This window comes from Thermobia domestica, chromosome 4, assembly GCF_964235325.1.
Source record: "Thermobia domestica chromosome 4, izTheDome1.hap1.1, whole genome shotgun sequence".
Classification (NCBI taxonomy): Eukaryota; Metazoa; Arthropoda; class Insecta; order Zygentoma; family Lepismatidae; genus Thermobia; species Thermobia domestica.
In genome coordinates this window covers 293143418-293169837 of record NC_137457.1, presented here as the reverse complement: position 1 = coordinate 293169837, position 26420 = coordinate 293143418, and the positions used below count along the sequence as shown (strand labels likewise).

The window sequence follows — 26420 nt, the reverse complement described above, 5'->3', positions numbered from 1 at the left end:
AGAAACTGTGTATAAATCTGTTCAAAATCAACTTCATGATATTCCGTATGTAGACGGAAGTGATAGTTTAGCTTTCTGTCAGTTCTTACTGAAGGTGGAACTTTTGATATCACGTGGAATTGCACCAAATGAAGTGATTTTGGTTTCGGTTTTGGGTAAACTAAATGGTGATGCGTATAGGGAGATGCAAGTACTGTTGAATGAAACCTTAGAATGGCGCCATATATCTGAAAGGTTGCTTCAGTTATTTGTGTCTACTATAGCACGTATGAAATTCACCCAGGAACATTTGTACCGTATCATGAGAACTTCCGAACCATTTTATGATTTCGTTCAAGAAAAGATCTGTGTTTTGAACATTTTGTGTATTCCTATGTGTGAGGAAGAATTTTGTACACTCGTGTGCAATTTAGTAACGCCTGAAGTAAGAAATGTACTCGTTTTAACGCAAATTCCAACTAGTAAGCAACTTTTGTTAGATTTTGCTAGGTCATACGATTCAAACTTAAGATATACCAAGGATTTTCGTACCGTTTCATCTAACCAACCAGTACGTATTTCTTATGGGAGTAATACTTTTTCTCGCCCGCAACCTAAATTCTTTAATAAAAAGCCTGCGTTTTCTAATGCTAAGATATATGGTGGGTGTAATGCTTGTGGAAAATCTACTCATCGTCCAGTTACATGCAATTATAATTCTAAACAATTTGAAAAGTGTGAAAATAATGCATGTGGAACTTTGCCAACTGAAAACTTTACTTATCAATAGAATGTGGCAAAAATAGTAGTGTCAGTTTGTCACGAAAATGTCTTTTGCGTGATTGATAGTGGCTCATCTATAAATTTAATCGGTAGAGCATTTTTAAATAAACTGAAGGAAAAATGTAGACCAAAAACTAAATCAGTGAACATTTCGATTTCGGGTATACCTGGAACTAAAACAAGTAAGGAATTGGTGCAAATCATATTTTTCATATAACGTAAGAAATTCGTGGATTGGTTTGCAGTAGTTGAGGAACTTAACCTTTTGCTCGGTACACCTTTCTTACACGAACACCAAGTTTATGTGGACTACGCCAAAAACTTAGTGCATTTTCCTCGAGAAAATCTTACTGTAAAGTTAGCTTCTAACTCCGAGAGACCATGTGAGAACAACTTCTGTGCTCCAGTTTCTAATTTCAGGGTTGCCCAGGAACGACCCTTGTCACCTTGCTCAATCGGCAGTGGTCTTCATGGGAGATACAATCCTGAATCTCAAAATGTTTGTCGTTGGGGAAGAGAGTCTGTCGTGAGTTATGGGAATGCTGATGTGGGAGGAAAAGGAGCTGATCCCAGATCGTCGGCTGCCTTGTATGCTGAAGCTGGTCCCAGTGGTGTAGGACAGCAGGGGGCTCCCTCAACATCTTGCCAAGCTGAAAGGAGTTTCCAACCAAATCTTTCTTCACCGGATCACAAAGAGGACAAAGAAAAAGGTACAGTTGATGTGTTAACAAATTTGTATTCACCAGATCTTGAGAGTTATGTTAAAGATCTTATTTCTAGATATCCGGATGTAGTGACTGATAAACTAGGTACAATTAAAGATTATGAAATAGAAATTCAGCTTGAAGATAAGAGTCCTTCGGTGACTCAACCATATCCGCTAGCCAAACATAAATTGAATGAACTCGAGAAATTCGTAGATGATCTAATAGCTAGAAATGTGGTTGAAGAAGTAGATAGCTCACCTTATGTGTCCCCATGCTTTTTAGTTGTCAATAATGACAAGTCTAAGCGGCTCGTAGTCAATTACTCTAATATTAATAAGAAGGTGGTAGCTTCAGGGTATCCAACTCCCAATGTTGAAGCATCTATAGCAAATATAGGAGGTCATAAAATTTATTCAAAATTAGATCTAAAGCTCAGCTATTTTCAGTTAAAACTAGCTAAAGAATCTCAAAAATACACTGTATTTGCTACACCAACTAGACTCTTAGCTTTCAAAACTATGCCAATGGGTTTTTGTCATTCCGGATTTGCTTTAACTAGAGTTTTAAATAAAATATTCAAAGACTTAATTGGTGAACATTTAGATCTGTTTGTTGACGATATTTGTATACACACCAATGACGTAGAAACACATAAGGAAATTTTAGAAAAGGTGTTTGCTCGATTAAAAGAATGGGGAATAACCATCTCTCCTAGAAAAACCTTTTTGTTTAAAAGAAAAATAAAATATTTAGGATATGAGTTTGAAGATGGAAATATGAAAATCGATCCAGATAGAGTAGAAATTATTAAGAATCTGCCTAAGCCTCGTAATAGGAGAGCATTAGCGAGGTTGATAGGTTTTGTATCCTATTATTTAAAATTTTTACCAGGTTATTCAGAATATTTAGTACCTTTGTACAAGTTGAAATCTGAAAAGGTCCCTTTTCGGTGGGGAAAGGAGGAAGATGATTTGTTAAATAAAATTAAAGAGGCAATAGTAGATCATATTGTCCTGAAAATACCAGATTTTAGAGAGCCATTTGTTATACACTGTGATAGTAGTTGTAAAAATTATAGTGCTATTTTATCACAGTGTGATGATACAGGTAAACTTCGACCCGTATATTTTTGGTCTAAGGCGATTCCAGAGAGTGAATGGTCAAAGAATATATTCGAATTGGAGGCTCGTGCTCTTTGTTTAGCACTTTCGAAATTTGATATGTATCTGTTTAAAAAATTTACTGTTTTCTCAGATAATTCCAGCCTAACTTGGATATTGCGTAACCACAAGCGTCAGCGCAAATATGGGTATCTGATCGAGCGTATCAGTAAGTACAAATTTGATGTAGTTTATCTGCGCTCCCACCGTAATCATCTTGCAGATTATTTAAGCCGTATTTATCAATATACGGAGTTTACTTCTCCATCTGAGGAAATTGTAGAAATTGATGAGTTTGAAGGCAAAGAGGTACATATTTCGTATTTTAATTTGTGGGAGGAGCCTTTATTAAATGAACCTTTGCATAAATATCAACGCGAAGATACGGAGTTGAAAGAAATTATAGATAAAATAGAAAGTGGTGAAAATGTAAGAAATTATAGTCTTAAAAATAATATTTTGTTAAAGAAAACCAATGGTAGAGTGAATGGTGGTCAAAGAGCAGTAGTACCAAAATCAATGGTAAATACAGTTATAAAATATCATCATGATGAAGTCGTAGGGGGCGGTCACAGTGGGATTTCCCGCACGATAGCTAAGATAGCATCTAAATTTACTTGGAAAAATATGTTCGATGAAATTAGGAACTATATACGCCAATGTATTGTCTGTCAAAAATCGAATGATAGGAACACTCTTAAATACGGAGAATATTATTCTAGGAAAGTAATCTATCCATGTCACACTTATTATTTAGATACCTTAGGGCCTTTGCCTAGCAGTAAAGGTTTTAAATATATCCTAGTTCTGGTAGATGCTGCTAGTAGATTCGTTGTAATGGAACCTTTGAGAACCTTAAGTTCACGTCTTATATGTGACAAATTGGAAAAGATCTTTATGTTTTATGGGTTATGTAATAAGCTGGTTCATGATCAAGGATCATATTTTATGTCTACGACCTTTAAGAACTTTCTTTTTAGTAGGGGTATTCAAAATGTTACTACATCTAGCTACTCTCCTAGCTCTAACTTAGTTGAAAGACAGAATAAGGTAATTCGTCTAATATTAAGATCTTACATTCATCAAAATCAAACGAAATGGGTTGATTTCATAAGACAAGTTCAATACACCATGAATGTCAGTATAAATTCAGAAACGAAGAAGACACCTTCTGAAGTTTTCTTGGGGCGTAAAATGTTCAACCCTATGGATGTAATTTGGCTGTTAGACTTAGGTATAGTAGAGTCCTCTACAAATAAAGAAGAGATCAGTAAAACGATCATGACTAATATAGAAAAGGCGTGGCTCCGAAAAGAAAAGCTTTATAACAAAAAGAGAGTTCCTTGTACTCTTCAAGTAGGGGAACTGGTTCTCGTTAAAAGGATTATGAAGGCATCTTTGGATAAAAAGTTCAATCCAAAATTTGCATTGCAATATTCTGGCCCATTCCGTATTTTGAATTATCCGACAAAGAATACAGTTTGGTTAGAATCTGTTGAAGATCCCACTAAGAAACTAAAAAGACATGTAATGTATATAAAAAAGTATTACCCTCCCCGAACTTCAGATGATACAGTAAATGAAAAAAATATATAAAAGGAGTTAATTCAAAGTCTAGTTAGAGAACCTATGTAAATAGTGTATGTATTTGTTTGTTTATTTTTGTAAGAATACTGTTCGTTGTGTTTGTATCCTGCAGGAATGTATTGTGATCGAGTTCTGTATTGTCCACGACGCTTGTTATGTTGTCAATCCTGTTGTCAATGTTGTCATCCAACTGGTGCAAGGAGCAATTCCATAGATCAACCTTAAAGATCCTGTCATTGAGTGCAGTGCAATGTCTCGACTAAGAAGAATATGTATGTATATAACTAATCCAGGCCTGGGAAACAACAAGTAAGAGATCTATTCTTTTCTTATCGAGTTACATTGGAATTTTGAACTTTACAAAAAAGCAACTCAAATTCACTATCTGGAAAATCTTTATAAAAAAAAATTTAAATGCGGGAGGCACTTTATTATGTAGCGTGAATTTTCGTCCGAGAAAAAAAAAATGTAAATGTTTTTGGAAAGATCTTGTAATCCATCTATGTGACGGTAGATGCTCGCTTTGATTAAGTGATTCGCGTTTTTAACGCTAGGGTGAGCTGAGTCTGAGCCTTGACTGCGATGTCACCGTTTGATCTGACATCTAGTGGCCGAATCGAAAACCTGTTCAACTGGACGCGTTATCGTTAGTTCTTTGGACAGGTGAGGGTAAAGAAAGACGTATATTTCTTTCGATCCATTAGATAACATGTAGTATGAGTTAAATTGAAAAAGTATAGTATGAGTAAGATTTAAACTTGCTATATTCACTGTCTTGGGAGGCTATTTATTTAGGCTAATGTATTCAAAATTTAAACCTGTTCTTTTTCTCCTTCGATCAGTGAATCTTAGTAATAAATTTTTTGGAAATTTAAATTTAGAAATGAATAGTGATATTTTTTGGCTACTTGACTAGAAATTGCTCATACGTAGTAGTGAATGACGTTTGGTATTTCATTATCTTTTGTGCATATTTATTTTTCTTCGTGTTTGTTAATTAGATTCCATTGGTACGTACTAAAAATCATTTAATCAATCCGTGCACTTACTGCAATATTCATTCTTCTTGTGTGTTAAAATTTCGTAAAGATTTTTGCTCCTTTAAATACCAGTTATATAGAGCTGTCAAAGTATGCTCCTTTAGAGCCAGAAATATTAAGCTTTAAACGATTTATATTATTTGTTTGTTTTTTGGCTTTACATTATTCGTTATATACAAAGATATTTATATTAATAGTTGTTGTTGAAAATTTCCTTTTGAAAAAAAAAGTTAAAAATAAAAGTTTACTAGCAATTATTTCATGGAGTCTTAATGAAACGAACCGAGGTCCCTATGTATGCGGTGTATTTCGCTACAAAGTGAAGGAGATGATTGGGAAGAGTTTTAATTAGTAATTGATGTAAACAGAGAGTGCAAGACAAATTCGTGTGACCTCCTTCACAAAGCGATAGCAGAACGAAGAAAATGGCGAACTCAGTTGAAATCTCAGCGATTAGAAAAGTCCTCGGAATTAGTGGGGAGAGCGATTTTTCACAAGAACAAATCCTTGAGAAAATAAGAGAGCTGAAAACGAAAGAGAAAGAAAAAGCTCAATCCCAAAAGAATTGTTCTTGTAAGAATATAGAAGAGGAAATAAAAGTCCCTATTCCGACTTTCGAAGGACCCTTTCCAATTCATTTCCGGACTCACGGATTACGAGAAGAGAAAAGGAGTAAGTCTGGAACATGTTCCAGAAAAAATTGTTCCACACTTACTTAGTAAAAGTAGTAAAAATTGGTACAATTTTAAGGCACCGTTTGCAGACTTCCAGGATTTTAAGCACCAATTCCTACAAGAGTATTTCTCCTTTAATAATAGTAGACAGATTCAGGAGCAAATAAAGACCAGATTCCAACTAACAAATGAGTCTTTGGTAAAATTCATAAGGGAAATGTCAATATTGTATTCAAGATTGAGGGAAATTCCCAGTGAGACGGAACAGGTTAGGGAAATAATGTCGAAGATACACTCTAAATATAAAATATATTTGCATGAAAAGAACTTCGTTTCTCTTAAAGAATTTGAGTCAAAAGCACTCGAAATTCAGTCAGTTCTTCTTGAAGAATATCACGACGTACAGCAATATAGCAATGTAAAACAACGGACGAAGTTAGCAGCTACTCGTCATGTGGGTACCGGGTTCGATAACATCCCTAACATAGAAGTAGAAAGTTTGGATCCTGCTTTTTCTTGAGAACGAGGAAAGAGGAAGGACCAAAAATAAATAAGGAAAAGGAAATAATCTGCTTCTTTTTGCAATAAGAAAGGTCACACTCGAGCAGTTTGTTATAAATACAAACAAAGTAAGGCTCAGGAGAAACCGAAAATAAGTGCATACACTAGGAAATGTCAGGAAAAACGACAAATGAAGGGTCCGTTACAACCATATGCGTATGGTTTTGCAAATAGGAAATTTTTTCCTCTTTATTATGACATTGGATCGACAATAAATATTGTGTCTAAAGAAATAGCACAAGAATGGGGAAAAAGAGGATGTTTGACGCAAGAAGTAAATGAGAAAATTTCCTTAGCGCCGGGACATACATATTGCTATAAGACAGTAACGGTGAATCTTTTCATTAAACATCGTAAATTTAGAACGCTATTTTACGTATTAGAAAATTCCCCTGTAAAAGAGGGTGGAAATTTAGGTCCGAGAAGAAAGTAAACCGTTTTATTGACCCATGGTTCTACGGAAAAAAACAACAAACAAGTGGGAAAAGAAAGATTCTCATCTTCCAAAAGAGATGGAGAGGAGAATAAAGAAACAATAGCTTTTGCAGAAAATAAGAAGACGCCGCGGGAAAAACAACATAATTCAGATCAAGGGGAAGCGAGGTGCTCCGAGTTGAATGAGGGAACCTCTGTAACCCGAGGAAGAGAAAAGAGGACAAGGAGTCGAAATCGAAAACAAAGTTGTAAACAGAACGCCAACAAGGGGAACAAAGGGCCTGAGGGCAAATTTCTAAAACGTGAACAAGTGTCGCGGCAGGTTGAAAATGCATTTCAAGAAGAAAAGAGAGGAAGGGGGGACTGGAGACCCCGGAAAGACGACAACAACAGAAAAGAATTTCGCGAAGGAGCAAATGTTAACAGCAGCTACTGCAATAAACACACAAGGGGCGGAAAGGAGCCGACCACGAAACAAGAAAACCATTTTTTATTGGTGCGAAAACGAAAACAAGTGGAAAGATGGAGGAACCGTTAATAATGGCACACGTGTTAAATAAGCCAGTCCTATTATTCGTGGATACGGGAGCTTCTTGTTGTTGTGTGTCTGAGGCCAATGCGAAAGAATGGGAACAGGAAGGTTGTGTTTTTAGAAAGGCCAATTTACAAATAGCTCTAGCTTCAGGGTCAACTAACTCAAATGCTTTTGTTGTCGTGGACGTAAATTTTTTGGGCAAAGAATAAAGCAGAAATTCTATATTGTGAAATTTTTGTTCAAAGATTTAATCGTAAACCGGGACTTCATTAAACGAAGCCGAATCGTACTTTCTTTGAAGATGATAGATTCCCTATTTACTTGTTTAATAAAGCAACGGATCTCGATAATTGTGAAGAAGCTTCATTAATAGAAAATAAAGATGCAATAATAGAAGGCATGTTGTCTAGAGTAGTGGTGGATGACGACAGCCAAAAAAACTTAGACAAGTGCTAACAAGAAATAAAGATGTTTTTCTTCGAAGCCAGGTCGTACGCATTTAATAGAACATAAAATTTTATTAAAGGAAAATAAACCTTTTATACGAAATTGAGGCCTCTTGCGAATGATAAAAAACACATAATGGAAAAATTGTTGTGTGAGATGGAAGATGCGGGCAGATAAAAAAAACTTCCTCGTCAGATTATATTAGTGCACCCATACTTCATCAAAAATCAGATGGTTCTTGGAAGGTCGTGCTTGATGCCAGATCTGTAAATCGTATTTCGGAACGAGAACAGTTTATTTTACCGAGTATAACAGAATCTATTGCCCATTTGGGGAGGAAAAAACTTTTCGGAAAGCTGGATCTTAAATATAGCTATGCACAGTTGCTTATCCATAAGGATAGCCAGAAACTAACAACGTTCATAACTCATAACGGGTTGTACTTTTTCAAGACGGGTTGTTATGGGCTTTCCGGTTTACCGACTACGCTAGCCAAATTGATGCAACTAGTATTGAAAGAGTTGTATTTTACTAAGGTGATAGTTTATTATGATGATTTGGTTTATACAGGTGACACTGCAGATGAACTGTTAGAAGTTTTGAATCTAACTTTAGAAAGGTTTAGAAAAGCCGGTTTAACACTTAGTTCGGATAAATTTGAATTCTTTAAAACGGAAATAGATTTTCTAGGTTTTCGAATTACCAATGGTTACGTAAAGTGTACCGAAGAGAAACTTCGAATGGCGAACCAATTCCAGCCGCCTAAGAATGTAAAGTAGTTACAGAAACTAATAGGATTTTTTTTTCAGATTTAGAATTAAAGATATGTCATCCATTTTGGCACCTTTAACAAACCTACTTAAAAAGGGAGTTCCTTTTAGGTGGGGGGAAGAACAGAATAAAGCACGGGAAAAACTAAATGCTGCGTTGGCAGAGGATCCAGATCTTTTAATACCAAACTTACATGAAGATTACCATATCTACATCGACTGATCGGCAATAAGCTCTGGATACGCGCTTTGTCAGAAAAATGAACAGGGAGAAATAAAGGTGATTGCTTATGGGAGCCGAAAGCTTAATAGTATACAACAGAAGTATTCATCGAGCTATTTGGAATTGTTGGCAATTTTGACATCCTTAGAAAAATTCGAAGTTTATTTAGCTTATACCAAATGTGTACATGTATATTCAGATCACAGAGCTATAATGTATCTTTTAAAAGCAAAAAATCTACCATCAATGATTCATCGGTGGGTGACAAGGATTTCTAATTTTCCTGTAGTGATACATTTTATTCAGGGCAAGAAACAGGAAGTAGATTTACTTAGTAGGATTGAATCAAATCACACGGAGGGGAAGAATTTTTTGGTTCAAGAGAGGCCGAGGGAGCTCTTCCAATAACAGCTCAGAACACAGGGTTCATTAAAATAGATATGGAAGAAAAGGGCGTGGTTGAATTGAGTGAGATTCCCACCCACGAACTTCTATTGATTGATATAAACAACTCAAAGAGAATTAAAGAAGAGAAGAGAAGACAAAGAAAAGAAAAGCAATTAATGAATGATAGATTAGGACCTCCGGTTAAAATAAGCCAGGAAGAAAAGTTGGCGTTAATGAGTGAACTGCCTTTTTGTGAGAAAAAAGAAGAAATTGAAAATTTGGATTTGAAGAAAGAAATCAACTTACTAAGAGATCCAGAGTTTTGGATAAAGAGACAAAAAGAAGATCAGTTTCTTCAAAAATTAATAAGCTTTAAGAAAAGACAGGAAGTAAAGATTCACAGAAAAATGTTGAATAAACTCAGAGCGTTGGACAGAATAACTTTCTTTTCTGATGAGGGAATTCTGATGCGTAAAACACGAATTAAAGGAGAAGAAATTGATGCGATTTCGGCACCAGATTCAGTAAGGGCTGTTTTGTGTTATGCGGCACATATTATTCCAGAATCAGGTCATCCTTCTTTTGAAGAAACTTATGATAAGCTTAGACAAGAATATTTTTGAAGAAACATGAGAAAAGATATATATCAGTTTACCAGAGCATGTACGCCTTGTAGTGCGTATAAAGTAAATTTAAATTCCAAGTTCGGGAGTTTAGAAAGTAAAGTGTGTGACAGGCCTAATGAAAGAATTTATTTGGACAATCTGGGACCTTTAGCTACAAGTAAGGTCTGAGGTTACAGATTTTGTCTCGTAATGGTGGACTCTTTCACGAGATACATGAAGTTGTACCCTATTAGAAGATTGACCACAAAGGTTATGATAAATTGCGTCTTAAGTTTCTTTCTAGAGTACGGGTTCTATCGTCATTTAGTTACAGATAATCATGGGATTTTTACTAGGAAGATGTGGAAAGAAACTATGCAGTTTTTAAAAGTGAATTATGGATACATAAGTGCCTATAGAACAAAAGACAATAAAAGGGAGAATGTGATTAAGCACGTGAAACAATTAATTGGAATGTATAATAGTAGACATGAGAATTGAGCAGAAAAAATTAAAATGATAGAATACGCTCTAAAAACTAGAAAAAATAATATGACTGGGTATTCTCCATACCATCTGCAATTCAGGAGGCCAGAAAAACACTCTTTTCTTAGTAGATTGGAAGGGGAAGCCCAAGAAGTTAGGGAGGAAGAAACAGAACAGCATTCGAGTTATATAGAAAGTTTACGAAAGAGCATGGAACTCGCTTATAGTAGGGCGAAGTCCATTCAAGAGAAGAAGCATAATGAAATTAAGAGACAATATGACAAGGGAAGAAGAAAAAATCCTTTTAAAGTAGGGGAGAGAGTCTGGTTGAGAGCGATCAGAATCTCGAATCCCTCGCAGAGAATATCAGCTTCTTTACTCCCACGTTATAATGGCCCTTTTATTCTGGAGAAACAACTGGCCCCAAACTCGTACCTCGCGAGGAATATATGGTCTGGGAGAGTTGTTAGGACCAACGCAGATATGTGCAAAATAACCCCCCTGATTTTGCAAAACATGTCCCTGAACTAAACTACGAGTTTGCAAAAGAATACGAAAGGGAGGAGAAGAGAAAGTTGAGACCTCCAATTGAGGGATAATTCTGATACTAAGGGTAGGCAGAACCAGAACAAGTCATTCCTCGAAATAAGTTTGTTGAGAGACATCGTAGTTAAAAATGAGCGGAATATTCAAGTATCCCAATTCAAAAAGAAGTGTTTACTGTGGAGTACGACCAAATCCACAGGACGACACGAAATTGCAATTACTTTTTCACATGGACGCGCCGAGAAATAACAAAAGGCGAGAGAAACGAAAGAGGCAGAGCGAACTTATAAAAATAAATAAGCGAATTTGTGTGGCTTTTGAACAATTGAAAATGAACTCTGATCAGGAAGGTGAGGCTGAGGCAATGAAAGTCGACCGAGAGCCAGAGCCAATGACATCATTTTCCATCAACCTGGATTTTGGAGAAGATATCTTAATAATTGAGACTGACGGAGAGGATTTGGAACTTGACAATGGATTACCAAGGACCCCCGGGAGAGATCTGGAGGTAAAGCCTAGGACTAGGAAAACCCTTGAGGCGAAGAGGAGACTCAAATTTTAAAAATTCCAGGTATGTAAAGTGTTCAATGTTAAAGTGAAGTGTGGTGAATTAAGTGATTTGAGACAGTTCGTGACTATAAACTAATATGAAGTGAATCTAAAAAAATATATTAAGTAATTTCTGTGTTTGAATAAATTAAAGATTTATCCTCTCAGTGCTTAAGGGAGGATAAGACATTTCGAGACTTTGACATGAAAATTCAGTTTTTTTTTTTTTTTTTTTTTTTTTTGTGAATTAGTGTATAAAGTGAAAGTGACTGAAACGAGACAATGAACGAAATTCAATATCTCAAAGGAGATAGTGCAATTTTTTTTTCGATTTTTTTTTAGTGGTGCTCATATGCAAGGCACACCTTGCTGTATATCATATAAATAGTGTATTCTAGAAATAAATAATTAGTAGATTAAGAGTACCAGGCCTGGTTAATATTTTACGTAAGTGTATATATTGTGTGTATGTATATAGTCTATATAAATGTGTACTAATTCATATTCATATATTTTTTAGCTTTGTAAATTTCTCAATAAGTTAAAGGAAAAGAGAAAGGAGAACACCCAGGTTAAGGGTTGATAAAAATCTTCTTCTTAGCATTAATATAGAATAATCTTTAATTTTTCCTGTAATAGGTAAATAGGAGTAAGCAAAAATAGGGAGAGTGAGAAGGAGCATTGCAACCCTGTGCCACTTTAAGTAATTTTCACGGTAGCAATATACATTAAGGGGCATCTCCTCTATCGACTTTGACACCATGTTAGTTTAATGCTGCGTTTACAAGTATTGAGCGCCAGGAGTGAGATAGTCGATTGTTGCAGTGTAATTACTTAATATTAAACTACTACTTTCATTCTTTCTCGTGAGACAATCAGGAGGTGTTCGTGAAAACACCAGACATTCCAACTATCAAGCGACACTTAAATAAAAATGTAGGACAAGAAATATAGTAAGCGCAGTGAACGGGTTAGTGAAGAGAACAATTTAACAGTGCCATAGCCTTCTATATATGTACCATATCCTGGATCATATCCTGGATCCGCCACTATCCTGGAGATTTGAGGTTTATTCTGGGGGATATCAATTTCATCTCACTTTCCTTTGTGGCCATCGGACAATAATCAAATTTCTCCCCAAAAATACATTTCAAATAGGATTATTGGGGGGGGAGACAGTCTCCCTCAGTTACAAGATTGGAAGGGCATGTCCCCTCATCCCCCCGGGATTTGCGCCAGTGATAGAAGGAACGGGTTAGAAGTCCCACAGGAGTTGATTGGGTTATGTTCTCGACATCAAATGTGCAAATTAAAGACTTGCCCAAATTTTCCTGTACATTTTACAATCTATGGATGCGTATAGTAAAACTTCATCGAGCATTGTAAATATTCTTATGAAACACGTACGTATTGTCCAGAATTAACTGTAATTTTCATATAGCTCATGGACCTTTTCTTTTGCAAAATATACGCTTTAAATTATAATAATCGTAGGACACGCATATCACGCATGGTGTAATGGTCGTATTCCTGCTTTTTCGTGTTTACTGCATCCCCTACAACCACTAGGCAGGACCATCGGACTACCTATGACAGATAATGCGGCGTTGCCATTTTCACTTCGTGGCTAGGAACACATAGAAGGCTATGACAGTGCTTATAGTGACAGTAACCTCTTTTTATCTAAACAGCAACAGTGATTGAATGTGCCTATTTTCATGTTTTGGAACAAATTCTGAAACATTCCTGAGTGCATCTATATATATATTTCGAAACCAGTGCAACGCATATAGATTTATTAGAGTGTTGGAAGTTAAATAAGAGCCAATACATACTATCAAGTGGGACTAGTGTATCACGCGATTGAACACATGAACGTCTGAAAGTCAACATCTTTTAAGGCAGAGCAATGACTAAGAGAAATACAACGACACTACACAAATTAAGCAGTGTGAGGAAGATTAGGATTAGGATTTAGATTTCTGGGCTTTCGGCATCTAAGGCCATTTGGCCCTTCACGATTTGAGAGATGGCGTCCCTCGGCGAGCACACAATCCGGGGAAAGGGAAGGTAGAAAGGATTGGGGAAGGAAGGAAGCGGCCTGTTACCTATAAGTGAGGTACCACCCCGGCATTTGCCTGGTGTGAATGAGGAAAAGCCAGGAAAACCTCATTCAGGGTGGCTGGCCTGAAAAAGCGTGTTACACTTTCTTGACCGAGTGACCCCACCGGGAATCGAAGCGAACCGCAGGCGAGCGTTAGCGACTACGCTACGCGGGGCCACTGTGAGGAAGCAGAGTATCATCGGGAGAAGACTTGCTGCCAACTGAAGTCATAAAGCTTCTCTATATGGGAAGAAGAGACGGCACAGAAGTGTGAAGATAGCATTTTAAACGAAGACCACATCATTTCAAACATTCAAGACGCCTGAAGAATTATTCATTTTTAAGAATCTCAAATACGTGGCCACGGATACTTGAATTAATCTGAGTGAAACAAAAGTTATCATGCATTTTTTATTTATTTATTTGAAATAAGTGTGAGAGTGTAAAGGGATATTTATCATTTAATGAGGTGACTCTCTTTTAAAGAGAAATTAAATTCATCTACTCACACTAATTCCTTTTTATTTCTGGATTACATCCTGATGACCTGGTACACTGACCTCAAGAGGGGTAAGTACAATGTACATACAGTGTATGATGTCTATGTTTTCTATTTCAGGCAGATGTCGGTCGCTGGTCTCTGAGCCGATGACTGTAAATATCACCGCCCTGTAAATGAGTAATCTGTTGGTATCATATGACTCCGTTCCCCACTTTAGGTGAACACACTACTACACGTATAGCATGTGAGTTACAAAGTTAAAATCCCGCAAGGTAGGCCAGATGAACTATGACACCTATGTAGATCTTTAAATCGGGTATTTTTTTACTAATATCTTTAGCATAGATTTACATAGGGACTGTTTTGATTATTATTATTAACATTGGAATTTTAACAAAGTCTCAAGTTAAATATCTTTTAGGTTCTATCGTAATTATTCATTCATCATAGTTCATGAGACCCACGAAGACAGATGACCTTTCCAGTTACGGTAGAAGGCCACTGTCTGGATAATAGAGGGAGACCTTACGGTCTACATAAAGAGTAGTGGTGGCTCAAGGTGACTACTTGAGTTCTAAGAGTCTCATACAAGTAAGCATCTCTGTTGACTTGTTTCCATTCTTTCTCGAGCTCCTAATCTTATTCAGTTGGCTTTCCCATCAAGGGTCGCCTCCTACTTCTCTATACAATTGGCAGCCACGCTTTAAAGCTAAGTGTACACTCATACCATAGGCCGAAGGGTACAGATCTCGCGCCACGAGTAAACTCTATACAGAGGGGAGACGGGATAAAGAGAGGCACAAGGTCAACTCTATTTTCAGAATCTGGGGGTGGAAGATGGTTTATGCTTGGCCTTTCCGCGTGGAAAAGATGTGGTATCAAGGGTTGCCAGCACGGTGAAGTGAATTTACAGTACACTGACCTTCTAAAATTTACCCGAGGAAATTACCAATCGGGAATCGCAATCATATTTTCAAATATTGAGCTACTGTTTCTTTGCGTAGAGTGTTCTTTATTTATGTAACTCAGAAACTATGCATGGCTGAAGTAAATGAACATAGTAATCGAAACAAATTGTTGAAAAATAAATAATTTGGTACACAAAATCTCGTAGATGTAGAAGAGTTTAACAGCAGCAAGGCTATATGAGACGTGGACCTACTGATTAACGTTGAATACGAACCACATGAGCTCCCGCCGGGAATCGAACCCGGGTCTCCCGCGCCACAAAACCTCGTGTCACTGATTCCCAACGATGGCAAGCTTGCAGAAAAGGTATGAGAGGGACACGCGATTAGAAATTTAGTAGTTGTTTCCTATCGCAGTAAGTTGTCAGTTCAACATTTTAGTGCTTGTGGTGTGTCAGGTGTGCAATTGTTATTCTATTTGGTATTTTATTTGTTCGTGTTTTTGTTATTGCTGTTATTTGTTGATTAGTTGTTATTGTTGATATATATATATCTATATATATTGCAAGGATCCCCACATCACAACAGACGCACGTGCCAGCTCAACACGAGCTAATGATTACAAACAACCTAGCAGACAACAGGCCAACACGGAAGACACCGAGGAACACCGAAAGCAGACGGACCTCACGGAAGGACCCGAGGAGGACAAATAAAAGGAGGACCACCGAGGGATCCAGCATCAGTCGACCAACTGATCGCCTAACCTTTACCTTCCTATGTCGCTGTGGACGAGGAGCACCTATTCCTCAGATGATCTTACCCTATGTCGCACTGGGCTAGGGATCCATCTTAAACTTATAATCCAAGTCTAACCTACAACCTGTCAAAGTGTTCTGGAAACTGCCATGAATGGAAGGGGCACCCGGCAAAACATTTAGTATTCCTTCACTTAGTCATTGAGGAAGAGACATTGAATTAGAGACACTTGTATTTATTATATTTTGTAATAAAACTTGGTGAAGGGGAAAAGACACCTGGTCTATCATTTGACTCTACCAAACATTATATTATCGTGGTGATTTTGTTGAGGTGTTTCCGTGTGTTACGAATTATCGCAAGAACGTGGGAAAGAAAGGCAAAACAATACACAGTGAAGGGAGAGAAACTATTAGTAAGGTTATAGACTTTTGTGACCAAGAAGTTAAAAGCAAGCAATGTATTGTTCCTATCACTCGTGCCAACAAACGTGCAGTAATCGTGACAGGTACTTCGGTGTCTACAATTATTAAGATCCGGAAAGAATCAGATGAAAGAAATGTGCGGTCACCGGAGCGGAAAATGTTATCTCCTGGCAAACATAGGAAAAGAAATCGTAACAGAAATGTACATGTCGATGACTTTGATCGGTGTGTTATTATTACTATTAATGACATGTACTTAATTCAAAAGGTGGTGGCTTCGTGTAACAAGCTTTTGCCTGCTTTGAAAGAGAAGATTCACTTTCCGTGGAGAGCCACTTCGTTAAGAAAAGTTCTTAAAGAAATGGGATTTAGGTTGGAAAACTTGCGCCAACAAACGAAAATTGCTTATTGAAAGACCTGATATTGTAGCTTGGAGAAGTAATCACTTAGGTCTGTAAAGAAGGCTCGTGAGGAAAGAAGTACGATATGTAGATGAAACTGTTGTAGATAGTAATATTACATATTCGCAATATTGGCAGAATGATGATGTAGGAGGAGTATATTCTAACAGCAGCAATAAAAATAGACTTATTGTAGTGCACGCTGGAGCAACCAGTTTTTATGTGACTTTGCATCTCATGTAAGTTAAATTTTTCAGTTTAATATCCCACGATTATGCCCGTAAGGCTAAGAGAGACGATGATAAAGCAAGTGAATGATAATGGAAGAATTGATGGAATGAGAATGTGGAAGAAAACGAGGGTACACCTATAGACATGATGTTGTCCACCACGAACTTACTTGGCCGGGATCAAACCAAGGACCCTGCGCACTAGCGCTAAGCAGTCAGAGCCATCGTGTCTGCCTTTTGTACCCCATGTGAACGTGGAACTGAAATAAAAAGTAGTGTTTCTTTCGGGGAGGGGGGTTCCGAGATATTATCCAAGATGGTGGTATTCCCTCTCTAGATTTTTTTAAAAGACCAGAAATCAACATATGTAACACTTATAAGTTTTTCCTCAAATATAAAAATATCAACCAAAGAAGTTTTTCAAAGAAACTCGAAAATTAGTCATTTTTCAAATTTATTTCTAGGCTACGTATCAGTGAAAATCTCGCCAAAATGTATTCAATGGTTCTTGGTTAAGTGCAGTATTATTTGCTACAGATATTTTCTTTTTCCAAATCTTAACAATTGATCATAATGTGGCAACCCTGAATTTAGTTCTGAGTACAGCGTGTTCGTCACCCGGTGCCTTGTGCCCGAATCAAACTACCTGCACGCGCCTGTGAAATCGACAGCTTGGACACATGTGATACAACTACGTCAGAGTTTTTTCTCGTGGCGCGAGGACAGTACCTATCTTGCTGTACCAACAGAATTACAAGTGTAGAGCATTATTTTCTTTATGACGCGTGAAAACTTAAAAGAACATTGTGTTGTTGTTGTGTAAACTTGAAAGTGTGTTTCTTTACTGTATGTTTGAATTTAAATGATTTGTTTATTCGAACTGGAAAACAGAGGAGGGGGGATACTTTTGTATTCTGAAACATTAGCAAATTAGAGTTTTTTTTCTTTTATTATAGTGGATGGTCATCACGGGAGCTCAAACGCGAAAATGGAGGAGCGATTGAGATTCGATAAGTACGCTCAGCATAGTGAGCCAGAACCGAGGATCAACAGTGTTAACAATATAACCGTCACCATAAATGACGGTGTCCGTGATGGAGATAAAGAGAAAAGCGTAACAGGCGTTCTCACTGAAAATAAGAAAGAAAGTACAGAATGTGAAGGAACCAGTTATAGTCACCAAAGTTCCGGTGATGTCACTGCAAGTAGTGAAAGTGACACAGTTGTGGGACAGATTGGCCAACCTGTCCAAGGAAAAACAGTTGACGTAACTGCCAGTAGTAGTGCTGCTGTGGCTACCGGAAGTCAAGTCACCGAGACCGGAAGTGGGAATTCCGTATCTCAGTTCGTAACGGCTGATGACTTATCCGTGTTGCTAAACGGTTTATTGGAATCTATTTCGCAAAAATGGAGCAGTTAACTGACCAGCATAGGACCAGTAATCAGTCTACAACTGAAAAACTCGAGAAATCTTTAGTAGCGAAAATTGATTGATTCAATTGCAGTTGTCAATCATAAACTCGACACTTCGAACATGGAGCTGCAGACACAGTTAGCGTGCACGGGTCAGCTCATATGGGCTTCATTACAGGGGGTCAGCAATAGAATCCACTCTAATGAAGTCTCTATTGCATCATGAATAGTGAACTACGAAAGGTGGAGCAATCCGTGGTAGACGCTCAGAGTACCCTAGCCGTACAATTAACAAATGTCAAGCAGAATTCAAAAGATCTAGGCGAAAGGTTAGGAAAACTCTCCACTAAACAGACTGATATTGACCATGCAGTAGAGCGCATGAATACCAAATGGAGATTAGATAGATGTGTCGAGAACATTGTAGACAACCAGGCAGAGATAAGAGCTAAACTTCAGACAGTGCAAAATGAATTTGCATTGCGATCTGAAACCACACCACAGCTGGGGGACAAAATTGAGAATCTCCGAGACGAAATGTCGGAGATCCAGAAAGTGAAAAAGAGTACAAGACTCGAAATCGAGATACTACTAAGTGCACGAGATGGGTCGTCGTCTCGTTCGAAAAGAAATAGTGGTGGCTCAAAGTGACTACTTGTGTTCTCAGAGACTCACACTCTCAACATACAAATAAGCATCTCTGTGGACTTGTTCCCATTCTCTCTCGAGCTCCCCACCTTATTCAATTGGCTTTTCCATCAAGGATCGCCTCCCACTTCTCTACACCACATTACTGAGGACACTGGTCATTTTTTTTTCATGCTTTTCGATCATTTAACGTTACTTCAATCTTTGTCAGCGGAGAAAAAAAGGAACTTCTTCCTATGTATCTGCAGGATATCGCTAAGCCCAGAATCAATTAGACTCTCTTAATTATGAACAATTGAAATCTAAATTAATAGATCTTAGTCGACTCAAATTGCTAACCTATGGAGCATTCAGATCCAGCAAGGTGAAAATGAACCCATAGATGCATATTTTTTGTCAAAAGTAAACGTAATTAGGCAAGTTATGTCCTAGACAACGAAAGAACACAAAATTAGCTACTTTTCATGAAGGTTGAAGAAAATCTTCCTACACAAAATTGCTTTAGAAACTTTTGAAAGTGTACAGGCGCTACAAAAACATGCAAAAACATGCATGCATTAGAAACCGCACATGACCTAATGAAGAAAAGAGATTATACAATGTTATCCCAAGCCATTTATTCTCTTTGCGGACAAAATTTAAGCACTCCATCTATTAATGGCATGACCTTATCTACAGCGGCTAATTCCTCCTTACCCACTTTACATCAACTATCAAATTATAATTTGTATAACCAATCCTCTAATTGGCAGCAGTACCAACCCAACCACCTGCACAGTCACTTCCTTCCGCCTCCCGCTACATGGTGCTCCTCAAACCCTAACAGCTCCCTTCGCCCCTTAGCAGTCCCTTGCGTCATAACTCTCTCCCCTCAGAAGATGAAACCAATAGATGATAAGAAATAATGAGAAAATAGACAATATGATACAGAGACAACATATTATAAGATTTCTTAAATCACAGAGCTTAAGATGGTTCCGACATTTAGAAATAATGGAAGATAATAGTGTTACATGATGAGAGATATGGTCCCGGAAGTCCGTCGTTCGATTCTTGTGGATGTCACTTACATTTTTTTTTTCTTCAAGAATATTTGAAATGTAGCCTCAAGCTTCTTTGAAGCAATTTGTAATACTTTTCTGCTTCATTAAACTAGATGCAATGGCAGAAGTCCTTTACCCTGCACATGTCTACACCTTATTCCTTGTCCTGCCTTTTTTCCCCTTACTTGCTACTTTTCACATTTCACTTCGAGTCATATGTCAGCTATATTTTGTTTTATCACTTTGTTGAGTAAATATTCTGAAATTGACTAACATGCCAGGTAATGCTCTTTTTACTGAATGAAGTGATTTATATCCGCAAACATAAACATTATTTTATTGTGGAAATACTTATTTTCTACGTTATCAGCTATATTGATGAGTTCACGTTGGACGATGTCACCTCCTGTGAGGTTGATTGAGGGTAATGCTTGTGGTACTGAACTTTGGAGGTTTTTGTCCTAAACCTTCTAGAACTTTCGATTTTACGTCAAGACAACGTGATTGTGGGTGTTCCCGAACACTTGAAGTTTTGCTACCTTTTATGGACAGAAGAAGAAAAGGGGTTGGGTTTTGTAAAACCAGCCTTTGAATAAAACCACGAACACCGAGTTTGTCGAGATAGTGGGAATAAGATTTTGACGGAGAAAAGATCGTTAAACGACACGTCATGGAGCTACTTCGATACTTGAAGGTATTGTAATCAGCTGACATATTGAAGGAACTTTACATTTCAAACCATTGCAATTCTACAGACCTAACATTTTTCTAGTTTACCTACCCAAATTCTGCTGCATCTTTTGAAATATGTATTTTGTGTATTTCATTTATTACTACCATATTAACCCTGTTAAAGCTACATCTCGAATTTAGTATCTTTTGATTACATGAAAGAATCATACAATTTTATTATTCATGTTTCCAGCTTTTCATAAAAGCTGGTGGTGGAGACAACGTCCCCAATCTGTTGGGCAACGATTTTCTTACTGTATTAGGTTGCCTTCAGTGCATACCGACTCTATGTACGGTGATGCAACAATAGAATGTCAAAATGAGTGTTTAACGAGATAATATACTCCAACAAGGAAAGAGGGCGTCCCACAATAAGATGGAAAGAAAATGTAGAGCAAGATCTGAATATGATATAGATAAGAGGCTGGAGAGAAATGGTTAAATATCGAGAAGCTTACCTCGAGATATATGGTAAAGGAGGCCAAAGCTTGCCCTAAGCTGTAGTGCCAATTGGTAACGTAAGGTAAGATAAGGAAAATCTCATCACAAAAGTGAGAGAACGGCTTACAGAAGATCGTTGTGTGACTGTAAGACTGTTGGCAGAGGAATTTGGTGTAAACCGGAAAACGATTTTTCACACTTTAGTGCAAGATTTAGGCAAGAGAAAGATCGCATCTCGGTTTGTGCCCCATTCGTTGTGTGACCAATAAAAAGAAATGAAATGAAATCTTTGAGTTCTACGTCCCACGGTTATGCCGGTCAGGCTAAAGGAGACGGCGATGATGAGTAATGAATGAAATGGTAGAATGAAGAAAGTGGGAGGAAACGGGAGAACCCCGAGGACACCCACGCACACGCTGTTTGTCCACCACAAAGTTCACTTGGCGGGGGCTGGGATCGAACCCAGGACCCTAAGCACCAGAGGTGAACGCCCTACCACTGAACCACTGCGCCCCTCCCCCCAATAAAAAGATGACCGTGTTCATTACGCAAGGAACATCCTTGAAACTGCTCAAAGGAATAGAAATTCTATGAACTCCATTGTTGCGGAAGACGACACATGGTGCTTTCACTATGATCAAACAACAAAACACCAAAGTGCTGAATGGAAGTTATCTGCATCCTCTAAAGAAAAAAAAAATGTTCGTTGTTCGGTCGAAAGTGAAGACAACGCTGTTGTTTTTACCATAGCAAGGAATTATTCACCATCAATTTCTTACAGAGTGACAGACCGTCACTGCAATTAAGTGAGTGTTATGGAATGTTTTTGGAAAAGGACTCGATGTGTGCGACCTGAGCAGTCAACACCAGGCAGGTGGTTCCTGCTTCAGACAGTATCCGTACACAAGTTTTTGACCAGAAAGCAAATGTGTGTGTTAAATCACTCTCCCTATTCGCTTGATCTATTCCCTTATGACTAATTTCTGTTTCCCAAGCTGAAGTCACCGTTCAAAGGGTGACCCTTTGACGATGTTCAAGACATCCAAAGAACTGGGACAACTCTTCGGGATATACTACAAACCGATATCCAGAGGTCATTCCAGTAGTTACTCGATCGTGCCATCCGTTGAATCGATTCAGAACAATTGCACTTTGCATTAAAGAAAAAATACCATTCAGTTATCTTGTTAATATTTCATTCAATAAAATCAGTCTTATTATGTAATTTTCGGACTGTGTATCTATTTTCTGGACTTCCATGACATGTCTATTGAACCACTTCATTTCCTAACCAATACTATACTATTGTCTTTGTTACTACAGAAGGCACTTTTTCACTTTCTCGTATCTTTGAAGATCAGCATCATAAAAATGCTTCGTCATACCCATACAAAAATAGTACTCTATTCTATCTGGCTTTCTACCGGTACATCATGGTCCATCACAGTTCGCATCGAATTCTGCTGGAAGAAAATCAATAACAATAGTTATTTAGTTATTATTTTTTTAAATAAAAATAAATGTAATTTACGCCAATTTATATTATTTGGAATCTTTCCAACACCAAGATTATGTAAGACATTAACCTGGAGTTTAACGTGGAATCCAAATCGCGTCTCTTTATCATAATTTGTATTGCTTTAACAGTTTACTTAAATATAGAGAGCTTTCAAATAGCCGAGAAGCTAGTTCGAGTGTCTTAATGTGAACTGTTCCACGTGGATTCTAGAAGGGCATAGGGAATTAAAAGAATGTAAGCTGGGGCGTTATGCTGTTACAGAAGTAACTGTGCAAAGAAAGGCTTAAATTCATATGCTTATGTACACATCATATGTAGGTTGACTACAACCTGACCGAACGACCACACATAGATTTTGTAATTGTAATTTTAAAACGGTGATAAGTTTATGTACTTACCCGATTTGTATTTACATCAGAAACGACACTAACTTTGTGCCTTAGTTTTATTCCTTTAATTGGATATTTTGGATTTGATTATTTGTGATTTGTTTGTCTGAGATTAAAAAGTAAAAAAAAAAATTACAAAATTTGTGAATATTTTATAGTGACACATTACAGGCAATGGGAAGCATTAATTGCTACCACAAAAATGTTTCGCCAGATGTTCCCAACGAACTTCAATATGTTTTGTACTTCATACACCCATTCCACATACTCTAGAGAAAAAAAATGCCCCTGAGAAAGAGGTTACCATACGTGGAAAAGTGATTGGATTTTACTAAATTGGATTATATGAAACTGCACACTTTTTTATCATTACAAAACATTACATTGCTATACATTTCAGTTAGCAATTGAGTAAAATGAGTAAGCTCATAAAATCTATACAATCTGACGTAATTGCAGTGAAATTTTGTAAACTTACATTAATTTGAATTTTACTATATTTTATTAAAGATCTAACTTTTAGTAGTAGTGTATGTTTGCAACTGACATTTTTTTTCTTTCTTTTGTAAGGAATCTTTGAACATCTTAAGAAGTGTTTTGTAGTCAAAATCCAAATACTCCATTGTATCCGTGATCAACATCTGCTGGATAGGAAAACATTAGGTCTAATGCCAAACAACTACTAGATATTTTTAATAATATTCCCATATCAAATCTGGTATAAAACTTAAATAATAATAATAATATATTTCTGCTCTTCGCAAACTATCAAAACATAATTACGAAATATTGAAAATCTTTGAGTTTTACGTCCCACGGTTATGCCGGTTAGGCTAAAGGAGACGGTGATGATGAGAGATGAATGAAAAATGGTGGAATGAAGAAAGTGGGAGGAAACGGGAGAACCCCGAGAAAACCCACGAGCACGGTGTTTGTCCACCACAAAGTTCACTTGGCGGGGGCTGGGATCGAACCCGGGACCCCAAGCACCAGAGGTGAACGCTCTACCACTGAGCCACCGCGCCCCCCTACGAAATATTGAGTTATAAATATCTTCGAAATATACCAAAAGAACAATTCATACATTTATAGAAACATAGATACAGGCTGCAGAAAGTGAAGAAGAATAACATTAAAGAAGAATATCTGGGAAAACTACTTAGTTATAAAGCTGATCTCAAAAGTGAATGTCATCTTCACTGAAATATAACAGAATATTACCTACAGTCCGTTTTTAAACTAATAGCGATTTCCGCTCAATTATAACATCTGTATAGTTTAAACCTTTGCGTTCTTATGACCGACACTGTAAACTTCCCTGTGCATTCGTATGTTGTAAAGCTTCCGACATAACAAATTTCATTCTGCATGTTGTTCTCTTTTTTCACATTAGAAAACAAAAGTTGTAGTCACATGAAATTCTCGCTTGTCAATCAGCCAATAAATTAATAACACTTAATTTTATGTTTACAGACAAGCGAGTAATTTCTTCTGTCAGCGTATACTATAACCCTCAAACTAAAGCCGTTTAACCAACCGTGAAAGGGAGGTAATCTTATTATCCTAAACAACTTGTTGCAAAAGATTAAATGAAATGTTTCAGTTCAACGTCCAACGGTTATGCTCTTTAGATTTATGGTGATAGGTGATTAATGAAAGTGAATGATTGTGAAAATATATGTTTTGTGCTCTCCCATCGGGAATAGAACCCCGGGAGCAAGTGTACCAAAGGTGTACGTACTAGCCACTAGACTAGCAGAGAAGGTAAACTTATTGCAATTGTAGAATGTAAAAAATGTAAGGAAAGATCAAAAAGACTGCTCATTACTGTGGTAGTTATGCATTCATACAAAAAACTTCGAAACGGTGGGGCAATCTGTTCTGGCTTTCCAAAATAGCCATAATGAGCAGTTTTATTTTCCACAATTTCGATATTATCAAGAAATGATCAAAAACAGACATTTGAAATATAAAAAAAACCTTGATTGGAAATATACGAAATAAGAATGCAGGAACCGTGGTTGCTAATAATCTTTAGATGAAAAAGATAGATAGAAAACCTGAAAAAAAAAATGAAATGAAATCTTTAAGTTTTACGTCCCATGGTTTATGCCGGTTAGGCTAAAGGAGACGGTGATGATAAGAGATGAGTGAAATGAAGAAAGTGGGAGGAAACGGGAAACCCCGAGAAAATCCACGAGCACGGTGTTTGTCCACCACAAAGTCCACACGGCGCGAGCTGGGATCGAACCAGGGATCCCAAGCACCGGAGGTGAACGCTCTACCACTGAGCCACCGCGCCCCCCAGATAGAAAACCTGATGAATGTGGTTTATGAAAAAATTGTCCAGTATGCAGCAACCAAAAAATCATGGAGTACAGACGTGAAACGTGCTCAAAGCTGACAGGAACATACTTGTCCTTTTCTTTCTTTCCAAATTGCCAGCTCTGCATGTGTTTGAACCTGTTGTGTGCCAACAGAACAAATAGATTCCCGGTGCTCCATGGCATAACCTAAGCATGATAATACCATGATAATACCTGGAAAAAGAGATCAGGCAATCGTTGGTGGACAGCTGTGAGATGCCCGAAAGACACTAAATCCGACGTATTATCCACATACACGAGCGGCCCAGAAGACATAGAGGCAAAGATCCTGCCTAACCATTGGATCCAGCGAAAAAAGCGATCAGGTTGGGAAGACTCAACATGAGAATGTTCTTTCTCTTTCTACCTTTTTTCAACCTCTGATTTACCGTAGTTCTACGAATTTTGAAAAGACCTACTTGTATAACTGTTTATTCCAACTCAAGTTAAATTCTCATTATTTGAAACTGGTTTAAGATAGCCAGGAAGGATCATTTTGTATCTCTTGTTTAAGAACGTTGCTACAAGATGTAGCATCGATATTCCACAGAGCCAAGCGGCTCTTTACAATATAGTTAGATTTACTAATCAAGGTAATAGAAGATATGGCACTTTCTAATATACAATAATTTTAATACACAAAAAGACAAGAATATTGTCAATCCATTAAATTTACATATAATCTCTACAATTACCATCCATACACAAGAATCAAATCTCATTTTCCTATAAAGAGATCATCACACTATTCACACATATGTCTCTAAAAACTTAAGTTACCACTAGAGTGTAGAAATGTTATTTTATACAATAACGAGTTAAAACGTTAAATACAATATTAACTGAGTAGATGCTTAATTTTTCTAATGTATGATATTTTAACCTAGTGCAGTAAAAACATTTTCAGTCATGGGTCAGAGGGATTTCCTGAAGATATCTAAAGAGCCAACATATTTTACCACTTTAAGAGGTAGCTTTCTCGGAAAAGAAAATGAAACTAGGCAAAAAGATGGAGATGAAATGTGAGTTTAATTACTTTTTCCACATTTACATTTTGAAATATGTA

General features: G+C 37.2%; 1 protein-coding gene across 4 annotated transcripts in view; it reads right to left on the bottom strand.

Moving 5' to 3' along the window:
* Positions 1 to 26420, bottom strand: part of LOC145684181 (uncharacterized) — a 68817-nt gene that overhangs the window by 18550 nt on the left and 23847 nt on the right. The window contains exon 8 of one of the 4 annotated variants that reach the window (XM_081756191.1): positions 20930 to 22543. The exons of 2 other annotated variants lie outside the window; for them this stretch is intronic. The gene's annotated coding sequence lies outside the window, so the exon portion shown is untranslated. Of the gene's footprint in view, positions 1 to 20929; positions 22544 to 26420 lie in introns of those variants that run through there. One more of the 4 variants, XM_081756190.1, reaches the window with a different exon arrangement.